Here is an 18,229-nt window from a genome sequence, read left to right as displayed (position 1 = left end):
GCGAGCTTCCATCTTCAATTCGTAGCATTGCAATGCTGCCTACTGTCGCTCAGTGTTGCGCAACACTCCATCCAGGGGTGTTTTCGTCCGTTCACGTTCTTTTGAAGACCGGATGCTTAAATTAGCTTCTAATTGCTCCAAATTAACCCCGAATAGTTCATAATGATGGATTTTTAATAAAGCCGATACTCACGTCATTAATAAGCCTCGATTCTGGTCAAAAGAAAAATTTATAAATACACCGAACTACTCTATTACTACTAAAATGTAGCAACAGTGGTAAGTGCGAGGTCGAACCACAGAGAAGCGAATAATTAATTTCTTTTTTATTAGATTTGACCGTGGAAAAAAATAAAAACGGGGTTTTGGTTTTAGATTTGAGAACTAAAAACATGCAATAAAAAGGAAATTGTAGGGGATAAATGGACCGGTAATGGATTCAATTAATTCTGAGATCAAATAGCCATTCAATGTAAATTAAATCATTGTTTTCTAACAAAACATCATACATTCAAATTATGCATGCATAGCTACTCAATTGATATGAATCAACCAATCTCTACAAAGGCCGACAATCTATTAATCCAAAACAAATTGATCATCCTAATTCGTAATTGAGGATGGAAAGACAGTGCCTTAACTAACCTACATGCTCCTAGATGTAATTGGGTCCTCAGTGGCCATAAATAACTAGAAACACATGCATGAAGAACAAAGATTCAACTATGTTGACTAAGTGTCAGGAAAACCATGTTCAAATAATCAAATTATTCTTTAAAGCTAGATTGAACGTGCGATGCAAAGATTCAAGGTCAACCTATACGCCTAAGCATGCTCATCTAATTTGCACTACAAGGGTAAATTCAAAGCATGGGCGATTACAAGGATACGTGCGAGCTTGAATTCAACTCGTTGAGATATGCAATCGTGATAGGGTCGTTAGTCCAACACACAAAAGAAAATCTAAATCATGCAAGACTAATGAAAAACACAATTCTAATTTAAAGCACAAGATTGAACAGAAAACTCATTAAAGTACAAGAACTCTTGATCCAAGAACTAATGAAAAATTACCTCATTGATTCATAGATAGACCAATGAAGTACATTCCAAAACACGTCCATAATTTGAAAATAAAATAAATCTAACCTAAGATACTGAAAACATAAAGGAAAAGGAAGAAGTCAAGGCCTCTCCTCGGCCTCCATGGAAGAACTTTTTTTAGCCTTTTCGGCCTTCTCAGCACTCCAATTCAGCATTTAGTTAGAATGAAATCTGCGATCAAGAACGAAAATCAATTATGGTCAATCAATGAAGCACAAGTTTAAGAATGATTCTCAGTCTATGCATGCATAAGTGAGCCTAGAATTTTGCTAGTTAAGCTTGCACAGCCTGGAAGAGTTTTAAAAGGTCTTCATCCCATTTTCCCTCTAATCTTGTTCGGTTATCAACCTTAGACATAACATATTTGCAAAAAAAAGACAACACTAAGACAAGGGTGCCAAACACACACATACAAAACATAAAAGGTATTTCTTTTACCTAGAGGGCTAGCTTTCACACCCCACCATCGAGAACTTATCACTCTTTTCTCGCGGGCCCTAACTAGACATGGCGGAGGTAGTGCTTTTCACCTCTATCCATGCACACACGCACACTATATTTTTTTCAGACATGCTAGCATATGCTTCATTTTTATTTTTTTTCCCAGAATTGCAATAAATTTCTTTTCTTTCTTTTTATCTCTTTTCTTTTCTCTTTTTTTTTTTTCACACAATAGGCCTTATTTTATCCACTTCGCCTAGTTTTGCTTTGAAACAAGGATAGCTACTACTAAGTCAAAGGTGGACCTTTCAGGGTGACAACAGAAATACAAACCAGATAACCCAATTCTAAGCATGCAAGGCTTTAATTTCGCAAAAGCAATGACTTAAAGATGCAAGTGACAAGAATTTTTTTTTTTTTAAAAAAGGGCTAAAAATCATGATCATGTTGTCCTAACGTTCCTTCATGCAAATTTTATTATAGGAAGAGTGCTTCATAAACTATCATGATAACAACAGAACAAACAAGCTAACAAGGCAATCAAGGCACACAGCATAGTCTGAGCACAACGCTCAAGGACCCCAGGCTAAATATAGAAATTAACCAAAGGGTACCCTACCTCTAACTTAAAATTATACATTATCCCCAATGTGTTTCTAATATAGCTCAAAAAAAAAAAAAAAAAAAAAAAGAACAAGGGAACAGAAAACCGCCTCTAATAACTATTCGTGCATGGGATGGTGGTGGTAACAACGCATCTCCTCTTCACTAATCTAGGCTCTGGAGAGGCCTACAAAATAAAAAAGAAAAACTACAAAATAAAACCTACAAAATAAAAAAGAAGTTAACAAAACTAAGAAGAATAAAGAAAATAAAAAAAGGAAAAATATAAAACGGAGGGCACATAAAAATTTAGAGTAGGTGGGAAAAATAAAACAAGCCTCAATCGGAATAAGGAAAATCTGGATCCCTTTGAAGTCCACTCTGAAAACCGAGGCTGGTGTAGTAGAGACAGTTCTCCTCAGCTATGAAGTTCACCGTCCTCTCCATATACCTTGCTCTATGAGCAGTCTTCTGAGTCACTCTTAGCGACTTAGTAGCCACCCTGAGTGCCTCATTGGACATCTTCGGTGCCTGCTCTACGTAGGACTCCCCTGCTACTGGAACATCGTACTGATCTTGGGGACTAGCACGGGGGATCTCCTCCTCTACTGTAGTAGGAACCTACTCATCCTCTCCATCATCTCCATCATCATCATCGTCTGGCTGGTCTACTCCTCTTCAGGGGAAGGCAAGCAATCAAAGACTACAGATGGGTGCACGATACCCCATCTTCTTCTCGTCGTCAGAGATCTCCACCTTGGACCTCCGACACAACTCCGTAATTAGGCTAGAGTGCCCTAGACTATAGTTGGTGGAACACCATCCACAACGTCGGATCGAAGCCCTAATGACTCGCCTAACATTAATGGACATCCCCTGGACAAGACAGTAAAGGAGTTTGGCCCGGTCATTCGTGACGTCTGTGAGGCGCAGCACTGGCATCAATCTAGAGTACACGAATGCGTGCCAGATCTGGCCAGAGAAGAACATATCCTCCTCATCAAGAGCTTTAACCACACAAGGTCTGAATTACCTCCTTCTCTAAAAACTGACGAGAACAAAACCCACCATATTCATCATTGAAGTCACGTAAACCGTAGACTTTGTTGATGCGAGACGATGACAAGGGGACCTTAATGCCTCTAACTAATGAGAAATCCCTAGTCTCGTTGATGTTAGCGTAAAATTTCCTAACTACGAGAACAATCACCTCGCCAGGACGGTTGGCTAAAGACTCCCACCCCCGCTCATGTATCTCATCAGTGATATGTGGGTAGTAGTTAGCCTCCAAAGTTAAAGCTCTTTATAGAACTAGCCTCTTAGAAGAAACAACGTAGTGATATCTATCTAGGCTTCCTGGGAACTAAAGCTAGGATGCTTAAACATTGCCTTGAGATTACGATCAGCCCCACTGGTGCTAGCTTCACTTCTCCCTACTCTTCTAGGACCCATTCTATAGATTTTCAAGAAAAAGGGTAATCGCACAAAATTTTGGCTCCTAGATAACTCTCACAACCCCTCTTTACAACTTCAAACCACAAAACCCACCCTCAACTCTCAACAACTACACTCAATTTCAACCTGCATGCAGAAAAATCCAACAATTTCATATATATATTCAATATCAACAACATCCAAATCTTCAAATCCATCTAAGAATCAAGCAAAAATCATGCAAAAATGGAATATCTTTAAACCATAAACTAAATATATGCAATAATCACAGGTAACGGCAAAAAATCTTACCTTTGAAAAGGAGAAATTCAAAACAAAAAAATGCACAAGATAGCTAGAACTCAAATGGTCGAAAAACCCATGAAATAAACCATAGATCCAAGGGGAAAAGTAAAAATTTAGAGGAAATTAAGGGAGAAATCGTGGTAAGAGTGAAAAATCTTGAAGAAATTTAAAAGAAAAGTGAAGAGATGACTCGAGTTAAAGGGAAAATCGAAGAGAAGATGAAGAGGTTCCGCGGTAGAAGTAGCGTTGCAACGCTGTGTCCTAATTCTGAATTCCTTTTTTTTTTTTAATTTTAAAGAAATTATATACTATAAAGAAAAGGAAATAAAAAAAATAAAAGTCTACCTAATAAAGTAAAATAAAACCAAATAAAATAAAAAGAAAAAAGAAAAATTAAACTCTGGTTGCGTCCAGGAAGTGCAAATTTTTAACGTCGATTGCTTGACATGACCTCCCTATCAAGGCACAAAGAAATTATCGTATTTCATCGGTCCTTCCTTGGATGAGTCGATATGGCTAGGTGAAACCATAAGGGTTCCCATCTTTTCAAAAGAACCAGACAAGCCGAATTTTGGATTTTTTTTTATTTTGTTTGAAAAAATAAAAAAAGAAAAATAAAAAAGACTCAAGACTAACTCTGTAGAAAATAAAGACACTGACTCGACTGACTCAACTGACTTGTGAGGCGAAGGCGAGCAAAATTAAAAAATGAGAGAAATTCTAGGATAAAGAACAGGACGAGGCTTGGGAGCTTCTAACTATTTTACCTGAGATTCTTTAAAATTAGGCCCATACTCATACTTAACCTCACACACTTATTCTTGGCGTGGCAGAGGATAAACATTGTCATCTTAATCGGTCCACGCATATTCCATCACAAGGTCGGCCTCAGTGCTACAAACGCAGGATGGCTCTAAATGACTTCCTGCACACTCAGAAAAATCATCAGTACGTTCACACATTAAAAAATCCAACGCCTTACCCGAATTAGAAATTTGGGAGACCAGCTACTCTACGAAATTCTCGATGCACGTATCTGTGTTGCTCACCTCAACATCCTCAGAAGATGATTCCTAAGACTCCTTCAGTTTCCTAACTAATTTAGCAATTTGAACAATTTGGTCAGTCAGACTCTGAAGCTCAGTTCTAACCTCACATTTGAAATAGAGGTCATCCTGCTGGAAACTGATGGGTTCCTGATAATTGTAGGGGTACTCCTGCATAAACTCACCATAGCGATTAGAAAGTTCCCTAAGAATATCTTCTAAAGAAATATCTGTATGGGCAGACTGATATGGCATTGACAATGTCGTTTGGCTAGGCAACTGCTAAGGAGGATAATATCCACACTCAGGACCATGCGAATTCTGAATCTGTATACTAGCCATAACTTGCACAATAGAGGTGAGTTCAGAAAGTTGATCTCTAAGGCCACGAATGTCTCTTGCCTCTGGTGATTCCCGTTGTTTTGCATATCTTGCTTGAAGCACATAAATGTTTATATTTTTTGCCATTTAAAAACAAGTAGACACAAGAAAAGATTTTTTTTTGTTTATTTGTTTTTAAAGTTTAACAGTCAATATTAACCAAAAGATATTAATTGGCTTGCTTCCCTGGCAACGACGCCATTTTTTATGGAGCCTAGACTCACATCGTTAATAAGCCTCGAGTCTGGTCAAAAGAAAAATTTGTAAATACACCGAACTACTCCTATTACTACTAAAATGTAGCAACAGTGGTAAATGCAGGGTCGAACTATAGGGAAGCGAAGAATTAATTTCTTTTTTATTAGATTTGATTGTGGAAAAACAGTAAAAACAGGGTTTTGGTTTTAGATTTGAAAATTGAAAACATGCAATAAAAAGGAAATTGTAGGGGATAAATGGACCGATAGTTCTCAGATCAAGTAGTCATTCAATATAAATTAAATCATTGTTTTCTACCAAAACATCATTGACGAGACCGGTTTCTAATGGTGTCGCTCCCAAAAGACCCCCGTACAAATAAATTTATATGCACCGAACAAACCCCTTATACTAACTAGTAGTACAAGTAGCAAGTCCGAGGTCAAACCACAGAGAGCCAAATATGGATATGGACTCCTTAAAGGTTGGAACTTGTAGGAAGTAACCGGGGGGGGAGAATTGTTAAAACAAATTTTGAAAACAAAAAGAAATTCAATGTAGCAATTGTGAAAATTATCAATCAAACAAACACTTTGCTTGGGCAATTGTAGTTTAATTCATTCCTCAATAATTTCATCATAGACTACTCAAAATATGTGTGAGATTATTTTAACTAAAAACTTAGCCTACTCGATTAGAATCCTAACTGGTAGTCCATAATATCAAGTTAATTAAAAGAAGAGCGAGGATCCTCAACCAATCAATTAACTAATAGGCTTTAAGCTTCGGGGCGAAACTAAGGCTATTAATTGGTTAACATCGTCTAACCGATTAATTGAGTAAAATCTATCTAAGTTAGAAAGCAAATGCTTGTTAAATGGAATCCCAAATTAACACAACAAACTAACTTAACTTTTGCTTCTAGGTGATGGCTACCTAACGATTACAAATTAGGGCCAATCAAAGAAGTCAATTAAATGTGCATAGTTAATTTTTCAGATTATCCCATACACGAAAACTAAAAATTTACTCAAGAAAAATTCCATAAATTCACAACAATATCACAGAATTACGAAATGAGTCTCAAGAATTACATTGGAATGAAATTAAGAAACTAACCGAAGCTAAGTTCTTACCCTTTAGCCACAGAGCTTGTCGAAAATCAACATGATTGGCAAAGGGGAAGAACTTATTACAAAACTAAAAGCAAAAACAATAAAAATAGAGCTAGAAAGGAGACTAAAACACCCAAAATCGAGAGAAAAAAAGTAGAAGAAGGGATGATTTTGGCTGAGACCTCAAGGGCTTCTTTTATAGGCCAGCCGTAGCATCGCAATGCCAAAGAGAGCGTTGCAACGCTCAGTTGCGCCACGCGCGCCCGAGAGTTGTGTCAAAGTTTGTAGCGTCACGACGCTTCAAAGGAGCATTGCAACGCTACGTTACTGCCTCATAGTGTCAGAGTCCAATGTTAGAGGGCATCGCGATGGTGGCGTCCTTGAGTTTCTGAAGCATTGCGACGCTTGGGGCAATGTTTCAACATTGCCTTGCACTTGAGTATTTTGTCCTACAACGTCAACCTAGCGTCAGACTTAGGTTTAATTGTAGCGTTGCAACGCTTGACAGTGCAGCAACCTTCCTTTTTTTGGTCATTTGATCGATTTAGTTTCTAATTTCGTCATTTTAGCAGCTTTAAGTCTCGAACGCTTAATTCAACTGCTTGTACACTTGAGTCCTACAAAATAAGCAATTAAATCAAATTAAGTAGCTAAACAACCCTGAATTAAATTGAAGAAGATAGCATATTTCAAGTGCTATAAAACACCCCCAACTTAATTCTTGATCGTCCTCGAGCAAGTCAAACAAGCAATTGATGCGTTAATTTTATTAAGTGGAGATACGGATGATATGTATTAATGGATAGCGTTGTGCACTCAAGTTTCCTTAGCGGAATCCAAGTGTAAATTCCTCTGATATCAGCGATCGTGCAGCCGATTGCTCGCACATGTTTCTTGAGAATGCTCATCAATGCATTCTTTTGATCTACGTTAAGTGCGGAGGAAATTATTATTGGCAGCTTCTCATTCTGCCCCAGGAATGCGTACTTCAGATGTGTTGGTAGGGTTTTTAGTTCAAGGGTTGGTGGCTCCACGAGAGAAGGTTGCATTATTTTTCTGTCTTCTTTTGGCTCTTCTTCATATGTTGCGATCGATCCTTCTTCTTTTTTTTGTTTTTTCTACGATCGCATTGCAAGTAGATGCGTCGGCATCCTCTTCTTCATACTCTTCATCAGAATTTTCTTCTCCAATCAAATTCAAGTCATCTACCGAATCTAGCAGGTCTTTCTCATCAGGAAATTTCATGGCACGAATTATATTCAATTTGAGCTTCTGTCTGTTTATTCTCAAAGTGATCTCACCCTTGTGCACATCAATTTTAGCATGACCCGTTGATAGGAAAGGCCGCCTCAAAATGATGGGCACATCTTTAACGACCTCATAATCCAGGATGATGAAGTCAGCTGGCAAAATAAATTTATCAATCGTGATCAACACGTCCTTCACCTTACCCTCTGGATGAACCAGTGATCTATCAGCCAGTTGGAGAGTCATAGATGTGGGCACAAGTTGCCCCACATTTAACTGTCGAAAGATTGATAGTGGCATTAAATTTATGTTGGCCCCCAAGTCACACAGGGCTTGCCCAATATAGAGTTCTCCTATGGAGCAAGGAATAGTGAAGCTCCTAGAATCGCTCATCTTCGGTGGAATAATAGATTTGGAACTTTGCGTTAGTGCCACCGTGGAAAATTTTCCTGCGCCTATTTTCTTGGTTACCATGTCCTTCAGAAACTTGGCATAGGTAGGCATTTCCTCCATCGCTTCACTGAAAGGAATGTTAACATGTAATTGCTTTAAAATAGATAAGAAGGGTTGGTACTGTACCTCTTCATTTTTCTTCTTCTTTAGCCTCTGAGGGAAAGGTAGTAACTAGACTTTCAAGGTTCCCGTTTCATTTGACTTTGAGGTTGACGCAACCTCAGGTTCTACTGCTTCATTTTCTTTTTCTTTTTCTTGCGTTGCCGCAATCTCAGATTCAGCTGCGATGGAGGTTGATCTATTATGCTCGTCCTTTTCTCCCTCCACAGTCTTTCCACTGCGCAATGTCACAACCTGACATTGCTCCTTACCTGAACCCCCTGGGTTGCGTGGAAGCTCGGTTGAACTTGGTAGCGCCCCTTGCGATCTACTTTTGAGCTCATTTGCAATCTGGCCCATTTACAATTCAAGGTTGCAGATGGACGTAGCCTGACTTTGAAGCACCGTCTCATTTTTTTCTATATATTGCTTCAATAGGCCTTCTATGGAAGAAGATTGCGGTGGGTGTTGTGAGCTACTTGCTTGGTTGCTTTGTTGACTGTTGCTATGTTGAAAGAAACCTGGTGGCCCTTCTCTTTGAGCCACAGATTGAAAATTTTGTTGTTGATTCTTCCAAGCAAAGTTTGGGTGGTTTTTCCACCCGGGGTTGTAGGTGTTGGAAAAGGTGTTGTTCTTTATAAAATATACAGACTATGGGTTTTGTGGACAATCCTCCATTACATGCCCATCACTGAAAGTCGCACACCTTGCGGTGTTTTGACTTATTGCGTTTATTTGCCGACCTTACGTTGTTGGGCTGCTGATCGTCATTCCTTGAATCAAATTCATCATTGCGGTCATTTGGTTTTGCAATGAGACAATAGCACTATTATTTGCGTCAGAATATTTGATTCTTAATCTCTGTTCGCTCTCACTCCAGTCTTCATGATTCTTGGAGATGCGATCCAGGATATTCTTCGCCTCATCATAAGTCTTGTCAAGCAGACCACCAGCTGCTGTTGCATTGGCAGCAGCCTGTGAAGCAGGATTCAAATCGTGGTAGAAAATTTCCATTTGAAGGTAGTCTGGTAGCTCATTATGCGGACAATCTCGAACCAACCTTTTAAACCTCGCCCAGGCATTGCTGAACGATTTGTCCATATCTTGTTCAAAATTAGTAATAAGCTTTCTTCGTCTGGCATTTTCTATAGATGGGAAATACTTCTTCATAAACTTCTCCACCACCTGCTCCTAAGAAGTGATCTCTCCTGGTTCGAGCGAATAAGCCCATTTCCTAGCCTGATCACAAAGAGAAAATGGAAACAACGTTAGTCGAACCTCCTCAGCAGAGATGTTCGGGAACACAAAAGTATTGCAGATTTCAATAAAACTTCGGAGATGGGCATGCGGATTCTTGCCACGCCTTCCTCCGAATTGACCTACAGCCTGGATCATCTGTAGCATCACCGGTTTCATCTCAAATCTACTTCCGTCTAAGGCAGGCCTCATGATTCCCGGAGAGAAATCATAGAGGTTTGGCGATGCATAGTTCCTAATGGGCCTATTGCGGTCGTTTGCCAACAGAATCAGATTTGCCATGACATTGTTGTTGTTTGGTGCTTCATTCCTAGGCTGCTCCGCCATCTTTTTTTTTATCGGAAAGTGGTTGTTGTTGGTGGTCTCTTAGTCTCCTTCAAAATTTTCTCTCAATCTCCGGGTTGTAGTTCGCCAGAGATTGAGAGTTCTGCAAAGAATTCACAAAAATTATCGTTAACAATTATTTTGCCGAAGTTCCCGGCAATGGTGCCAAAAAATTGATGCGCTAATTTTATTAAGTGGAGATACGGATGATATGTGTTGATGGATAGCGTTGTGCACTCAAGTTTCCCCAGCGGAATCAAAGTGTAAATTCCTCTAAGTTTCCTGGTAAGTCCAGGGTCGAACACAGGGACTTGTGAAAATAGTTGCGTTGGAGATTTTTATGAAAACTTGCGATACCAGTGAAATAACAAGTGTGGGTGTGTTGTTGCGTTGATGAAAATAATAATAAATGCGGCAGAGTTTGAAAAGAGTTTGTAAACGAGAAATACGATGAATATGCGGTGAACGGGTTGAGAAGGGTTTCGGCTAACACTTCGTAGGTTGCGTTCATGCTTTGCGATCATGCAACATGCATATAATAGTAAACCACCTCTCAGCATGAATGCCACGGCTTCTAAGGTTAGAACGCATGCGATAAATATGCGATAAGTCTACAGGGTTTACACATAAACCTCTAACTTTATTTATGCGATGACAACATGACATTCACACAAATATGCAACCACATAACATCATTCCTATTCCTAGGACGCATGCGATGCAAGTTGACAATGGAGCTTATCTCTAAGTCCCTATCTCTTGTTTATGCAATCTAATCTTGCTCTTTTGATACCAGATTCTAACCTAGCTCTCTCGAGACATTAGGTTCTTTCTTTAGATTCTCTCTCGAGTAACTCTAAAGGGGTAATTTGCACAACATAAAACAAGACAATCACAAGCAATGAACTTCTTAGATCATGTTAGCTTAGTTCCTCTCAACCCATTCAACTAGTTTAGCTACTCATGCATATTAAGAGAGTGAGCAGATGTAGAAATATAACTTCCATTGAATAGATATAAGATGGAGTACAGAATAACAATACAAGTATAGTAAAGAGCCTGGAGCAATTTCTTGCCACCAGGCATTACACTGTTCTACTCGTGCTCTAAAGATATTCTCGCTTTCACGAGAGTCAACCCGCTCTCTGCTCTTATGCCCCATAGTTCTCTCTCGAGCCACTTTGGACGATCTCCGACGTCACCACTCTTCTCTAACTCCGCCGTAAAATGAAATAGAGAACTATGAACAGAGGCGTGAACTTGTAAGTGATGAAGTAATCGACTGCTTAACCTCTCTCTGAAGAATGCACTTGGTATTTATAGAACATCAAAGGTGAAAGGCGGCTTCTCTCTTCTGGTTGTACAGATGAGACAGCTTTAATTCCTGACTGATGCGATGGGTAATTGTCACCGATAAAACTGGATGTACTTTGTGATCGTTATCAGCTGTCAACTTAATTTGGATCCAACTGTCATCAGCTTTCTATCCCATCGATCTTAATTGTCCTTTCGTCCGGATGCATCCACCATGTTGCGGTGATTCTTCTTCAGTGAATGTTTGCGAGCACGATCAATGCAGAGTCTTGCGGTGAAGTTGCGCTAGACCGATGAATTCCTATGATCGCAATCTTTGCATTGTGTTAACGCATATTCTGCACAAAAAAAATACAAAAATCAATAGTTCTAATGCGCTGACATATGCGACTGCAATATTATAGAATTTATGCTTAATGGGTGCAATTTATCATTTTTTCATCAACGCAATCCAACATTGTTTATTAACTTAGCACTATGATAACATGAATTTTTGCCCGTTATCAGCAATCATGCCAAAAATAATAATCAGTTTGTCAAACTAAAGTGTTCCCTACTCAAGTCTCAACAGTCAACTAGAATCGAATTCACAATCAAATTTTCATGAACGGTTTGAAAATTTGTTTAAAAATATTTTATGTATATTCAAGCTCAAAGTTATTTATTTTGAACAAGAGCGAGCCTGAAATGGCCTTATGAATCTTCCATTTATTTTCCCTCTACATTGGTTCGAAGGATCCTGAATTAGCTTTCCTAAATTCAAAGTGGTAATGACATAACAATGGATCGGTCAAAATCTATCCACCATCGCCTTCTTACAACAAAAAATAAAGAGGGAAAACTTAATTCAGGAAATCGACTTTCGTTTTGGCTTGCCCACACGGGTGAAATGCGAATCATCTAACTACGGGCCAATTTTCCTTCAAAATTCCTAAGCTTACTCATTCCTCTAGGATACTTTAGCTCAGAGGGAAACCACGGGTGTCATGGCCGCCCCAGGTTAATCATACCCTTGGAAGAAGAGGAGTAGACCCCTAAACATGCATAAATGAAATATATATATCCTACTTACCAGGCGACAGTGATATCAATTGACTACATCTCAAGCATGCATTACTAAATTGAATTGCAAAAAGAATAATATCTATCACCAAGGCCTATTGGAATGATAACAAACTTATGGTCTCATAATTTAATTCTAAGAAAGCATACAGAGTCAAGATAGATATGCAAAGGGCTTGGAGATGTAATAAAAATTTTAAGCAGAATTTTCAAAATATCATGAAAATTATGAATCCTTTCATCCGACCTATTCTCATGCAAAAACAATTCCTATGAGTGCATCATAGACTAGTCATCATAAGGAACACAACAACAAGACAAACTAACAAGCAAACATTGCCCGAGCATAGCGCTCAAGGACCCCAAATAATATCATTAATAAAAATTTTAGCACAAAAATTTGAGAAAAATGGCCCAAAAATCTAAACACCTCACTCCCAACTTTTAAAATACACATTGTCCCCAATGTGATCAAAAGTAAAGCATGAGGGATCAAAATACTCTCCTGAATAATGAGGTGAAGGAAGGATGTGGGATACTCTGCTCAGCCCTTTTCTCCCTAAAAATCCTACAAACAAGAATAATTGAAAGAATTAGGCTCAATAAATGAGAAAAATAAGAAGAGAAAAATACTGAATTGAAATCTATCCTAGAAAACAAGTAAATTTAAATCCTGACTGCCTCTATATCTACATTTTGTTAGAAAATTTATATTATGTACCTAAGATGATAAGGAACTTAATCTCTATATCTTGTTTATTAGAACATATGTATAAAGTAACTTTTGATAGAAATGAAGTGTTCATTAGTTCAAAAGGTGTTCAAATATGTTCTGCTAAACTTGAAAATAACTTGTATGTGTTAAAACCAACTGAAGAAAAAGCTGTTTCAAATATAGAGATGTTTAAATCAGCAGAAACTCAAAATAAGAAATGGAAGATTTCTCCTAACGCATATCTTTGGCACTTAAGACTTGGCCACATAAATCTCAACATGATTGAGAGATTAATAAAGAATGGTCATCTAAATCAGTTCGAAGATAATTCATTACCTCCATGTGAATCATGCCTTGAGGAAAAAATGACTAAAAGATCTTTTCCAAGAAAAGGTCTTAGAGCCAAAGAGCCTCTAGAGTATATACATTCAGACTTTTGTGGTCCGATGAATGTTAAAGCTTGGGGAGGATATGAATATTTTATCAAACGGGCTAGGAGGTATATTTTGAAGCCCCCATTGTAGTGGAAACTTAACTTGTCCTACTAGAGCTTTGTTGTTGATTTTCTAGATATGGCTATATTTACCTAATGTATAATAAGTCTAAAACTCTTGAAAAGTTCAAAGAATACAAGATGGAGGCTGAAAACCTATTAGGTAAAAGGATTAAAACCCTTCGATCCGATCGAGATGATGAGTATATGGATTTACAATTTTATAACAATTTAGTAGGACATGGAATTCAATCCCAACTCATTGCACCTGGTACACCACAACCAAATGGTGTTGCAGAAAGGAGAAATCAAATCCTATTAGACATGGCTAGTTCGATGATGAGTTATGCCCAGTTACCTCATTCTTTTTGGGGGTATGTAGTACAAACTATAGTATATATTTTGAATATGGTTTCTTCAAAAAGTGTTTCAGAAACACCATATAAGTTATGGAGGGGACTTAAAGATAGTTTACGTCACTTCATAATCTGGGGATGCTCGACCCACGTGTTGGTGCCTCAACATAGTGGGAGGGTTATTTAACAGCCTGACCTATACATAGGTTTACAGAAACTCAGGTCATCATACCTAATAATGGCTAAGTATCCATTAAACTTTAAATAGGCAATGTAAAATGTAGATAGGAACCAGTGGATAAAAGTCATGGACCTTGAAATGGAGTTATGTACTTCAATTTTGTCTAGGAACTTATAGATCAATCAGATGGGGTAAAACCTATTGGTTGTAAATGAATCTACGAGAGAAAATGAGATCAAATTGGTGAGGTACAAACCTATAAAGCCAGACTCAGGTTTTACCCAAAGAGAAGGTGTCACACCCCCTCCCAAACTACCTGCTAGCTTAGTCAGGGAGATGGCGTGAAGCCAACAGACATCGTCCTCCTTTAACGATACCTGTTGACCCTGCTATAAAGTTGAACCTAATAAACATACTAATCTTAGATATAAAATACTTTACATGTAACACAACACAGCAAAACCCCTAAAAACCTTTAGACACACATGAAGTGCAGTTCTGACATAACTCGGTTTGGAAAATAACCTGATAGAGATATCACAACCAAAAACATATCCAACTGGGGTTTACACAACCACGACATCTAGTGCTTACACAACCATAAACTATCCAGTTCTTACAAAGACATTTACAATACAAACAGACACAATGTACAACTCCACCTACGTATGGAGCTTGATCTGGAAGCTTTTAGTAGAAAACAGACTTTGGCAGTTATTAAACACTGGGAGCTCGATCTCTACCTAAAAAGTGGGAAAACATTTTGAAAGAGTGAGCTACGAAGCCCAGTGAGTTACTCGTTTAAAACTGTAAATCCGTAAATCAGAACACTTGATAAACCTTTAAACATATAAATCTGTTCAATCAAAGCGTAAATATAAACGTGTAATGATAAAAGCTTCCTCAAATATTCCGCAAGTACGTCATTAAAATCTAGCAAGGTATATCAAGTATATAAAACATTTTAACTAACATGACAAATCAACGTTGTGTAGGGCACGCCCAGTACAACCAACGTTTACTAGCTTTACGATGTAGTGGGGCCCGCCTAGCACTCCCATCGTCTTTGTCGTAGTGGGGCCCGCCCAGCACTCACGACAGCATCGTTGTCATGGAGTACACTCAACATCAACAACGGACTATAACCTGTGTGCACACGGTACCATATAGCCTCGGGCTCAATATCTCAGTCATGTGGTCAATAAGTCTCAGAAAACTATGTGAAAATATTAAAACTTGCCTGCTTATTTTTATCTTTCGTAAAACTCAAGCTTACTCAACTTGCTCGTGAAAAACTGAAAATATTTTAACAGTACTTACTAATACATACTTTACTTTAAATGATATCGTTTCAACTACTTTTCAGGAATTCAATAATCATGTACTTGTATATAAACCTCATTAGAAAATCTAAGCTCAAAACTTATACTTGAAATCATTCATAGAAATCATGTGTCATTCGTAAGTTCATATTCAAGCATGTAAACCATTTAAGCATAAATTACAGTTCAGAAATCATTTTCGAAATTCGTTTTGTCACTCACAGTCTTGGCTAGTTCGCTGGTCTGTAGACTCGACCTATTTCCTCTTGGCCTATCAAATAAACCAAAAACGAGTTAGAATTATAAATCGTCTTGTCTTTCCATGCTCATGAATTCTAAATTCTAGAAATAAAATCATACTTCACACTTTTTTTTCCAGATTTTCTAGATTCAATACCCTAATTTCCAACACTCATAACTTCCTCAATACTTGACCAAAATGAATGTACTATATATCAAACTCTTCATTTTGGAACCCTCTACAACTTAACAGAAGAAATAAAAACGAGATTCCCAATGGATTTGTCCAAATATTCCCCAAACACAGAAAATACAGATTCGTGCTTCTCTGCTACCCTCTACATTTCTCCTGAAATTAAACCCACTTATAGTCATTCTTGGCTCACGAATTCTCATGTAAGTTATAGGAAATTGAATAACCTTTCTAACCATACTTAATTGAGCTTCTAATTCAACTTGTACACCCCAAAATGTTTGAAAAACCAGAGAAAATCCTAGATCCTTCTGATTTGCACAAAAATTCCGTGCTCTGTTTTTCCTTTTAAAAAACTATTAACTTATCATCAGATTTAGCTCAAGCTTCCTTCATGAAATTTGTTAAAAAATAGATTAACTTTCAAGGAAGTCAGGACTCACCTCTTAGTTCTTCTTGTGTAGTTCAAATCGACATAAAAACCAGAGATAGGCCGGTTGAACCTAGATTTTTCCATGGTTGCACTTGCATGAACTTTTTCCTCTCTTCTTCAACCTCCAACCTGCAGCAAGCTTCTTCTTCCTCTTCCTTCAATCTCTCTCTCGAAATGCTCTGAAAGTATGATGGGAAATGATGGAGAAATGGGCTGAAATGAGTTAGGCGGTGGTGCCGAATGGGTTTCCATTTCCTTTCATTTTCTTTTCTTTTCTTTTTTTTTCCTTTTTCCTTTTTCTTTTCTTTTCTTTTCTTTTCTTTTCTTTTTCTTTATTTCCTTTCTTTTCTTTTCTTTATTAATAAATTCCAAAATTATCAAAGATAACTTCAATCAAAAGCTTTGCATTTTCTTCAACAATGGAACAACAATAACTTAAATCCAACATCCTACAATATGTGACAAGAGCAAATAATCCAAGGAAAGTCTCAGGTTTATAGAATTGATAGTATGAAGAAACCTTCTCTCCTGTTGCCATGATCAAAATCCATTAGAATACTTTTACCCATTGCTGCATTTTTTGCCTTGAAATATGGAAAATGGATGTCAAGACAAGTTTTTTGAATGGCTATCTTGACGAATGTATTTACATGTCTCAACCAGAAGGGTTCATTGAACAGGATCAAGCAAAAAGTTTTCGAGCTTAAAAGATCCATTTATGGGTTAAAACAAGCATCTCGACCCTAAAATATAAGATTTGACACTACGATCAAATCTTATGGTTTTGAACAGTTGATGAACCTTGTGTTTACAAGAAGATAGTCAACAATCTGTAGCTTTTCTGGTACTTTATGTTGATGATATTCTACTAAATGGGAATGAGGTAGGATTCCTTGCTGACATCAAGAGATGGCTAGCATCGCATTTTCAAATGAAAGATTTAGGAGATGCTCAGTATGTTCTTGGAATCCAAATTGTTTTAAATTGCAAGAATAGAACGCTAGCACTATCTAAAGCATCTTATATTGACAAAATGTTGTCGAGGTATAATATGCAAGATTCCAAGAAGGGTATGTTGCCTTTTAGACATGGATTTCATTTGTCTAGGGAACAACGTCCTCTCAAGAGATTGAGGCAATGAAAAGAATTCCTTATGCATCAGCAGTTGAGAGCTTGATGTACGCTATGTTGTGTACACGGCTAGACATATGCTTTTCAGTCGAAATAGGCAGTAAGTTCTAGTCCAACCCTAGACATAGTCATTGGACTTGTAGTTAAGAACATCCTCAAGTATCTCTACGGAGAACAAGGGACTTTATGCTCGTGTATGGCTCTATGGATTTGATCCTTACTGGTTCACTGATTATAATTTTTAGACTGATGTAGATTCTAGAAAATCTATTTTGGGATCAGTATTCACTCTAAACGGAGGAGCTATAGTGTGGAGCATCAAACAAAGTTGTATTGCTAACTCCACAATGGAAGCTGAATATGTAGCTACATGTGAAGCAGCTAAAGAAGCAGTATGACTAAAAAAATTCTTGACAAATTTGGAAGTAGTTCCAAATATGCATCTGCCAATCATCCTGTATTGTGATAACAGTGGAGCAGTTGCCAATTTAAAGGAACCTAGAAGCCATAAGCACGGAAAATATTTCGAGCAAAAGTACCATATCATCAGGGAGATTGTACACCAAGGAGACGTGATAGTCACGAAAATAGCCTCTAAAGATAATCTTGCTAATCCATTTATGAAGGCCCTCACGGCTAAAGTGTTCGAGGGTCACCTGGTCAGACTGGGGTTACAAGCTTCATAAATCTAGGACAAGTGGGAGAATGTCAAGAGTATATACATGCTCTAGTTCATTGTATTTTTTTCTCTCTTTCTCAACATTGTATATTTGTATATAT

General features: G+C 37.8%; 1 long non-coding RNA gene across 1 annotated transcript; it reads right to left on the bottom strand.

The window, feature by feature from the left end:
- Nucleotides 1-10,996: 10,996 nt before the first annotated feature.
- LOC120069088 (uncharacterized) lies at nucleotides 10,997-16,525 on the bottom strand. The gene is made up of 3 exons (XR_005479436.2): nucleotides 16,329-16,525; nucleotides 15,675-15,723; nucleotides 10,997-12,953 (listed from the first exon to the last, which is right to left on the bottom strand). It is a non-coding gene; the product is annotated as an uncharacterized LOC120069088 (long non-coding RNA).
- Between the last annotated feature and the right edge of the window lie 1,704 nt (nucleotides 16,526-18,229).

The sequence above is a fragment of the Benincasa hispida genome, chromosome 5, assembly GCF_027475165.1.
Source record: "Benincasa hispida cultivar pf3 chromosome 5, pf3_genome.v1.1, whole genome shotgun sequence".
In the NCBI taxonomy this organism is placed as follows: Eukaryota; Viridiplantae; Streptophyta; class Magnoliopsida; order Cucurbitales; family Cucurbitaceae; genus Benincasa; species Benincasa hispida.
Note: the sequence above shows the minus strand (reverse complement) of the source record. Positions and strands in the feature narration are given on the sequence as shown.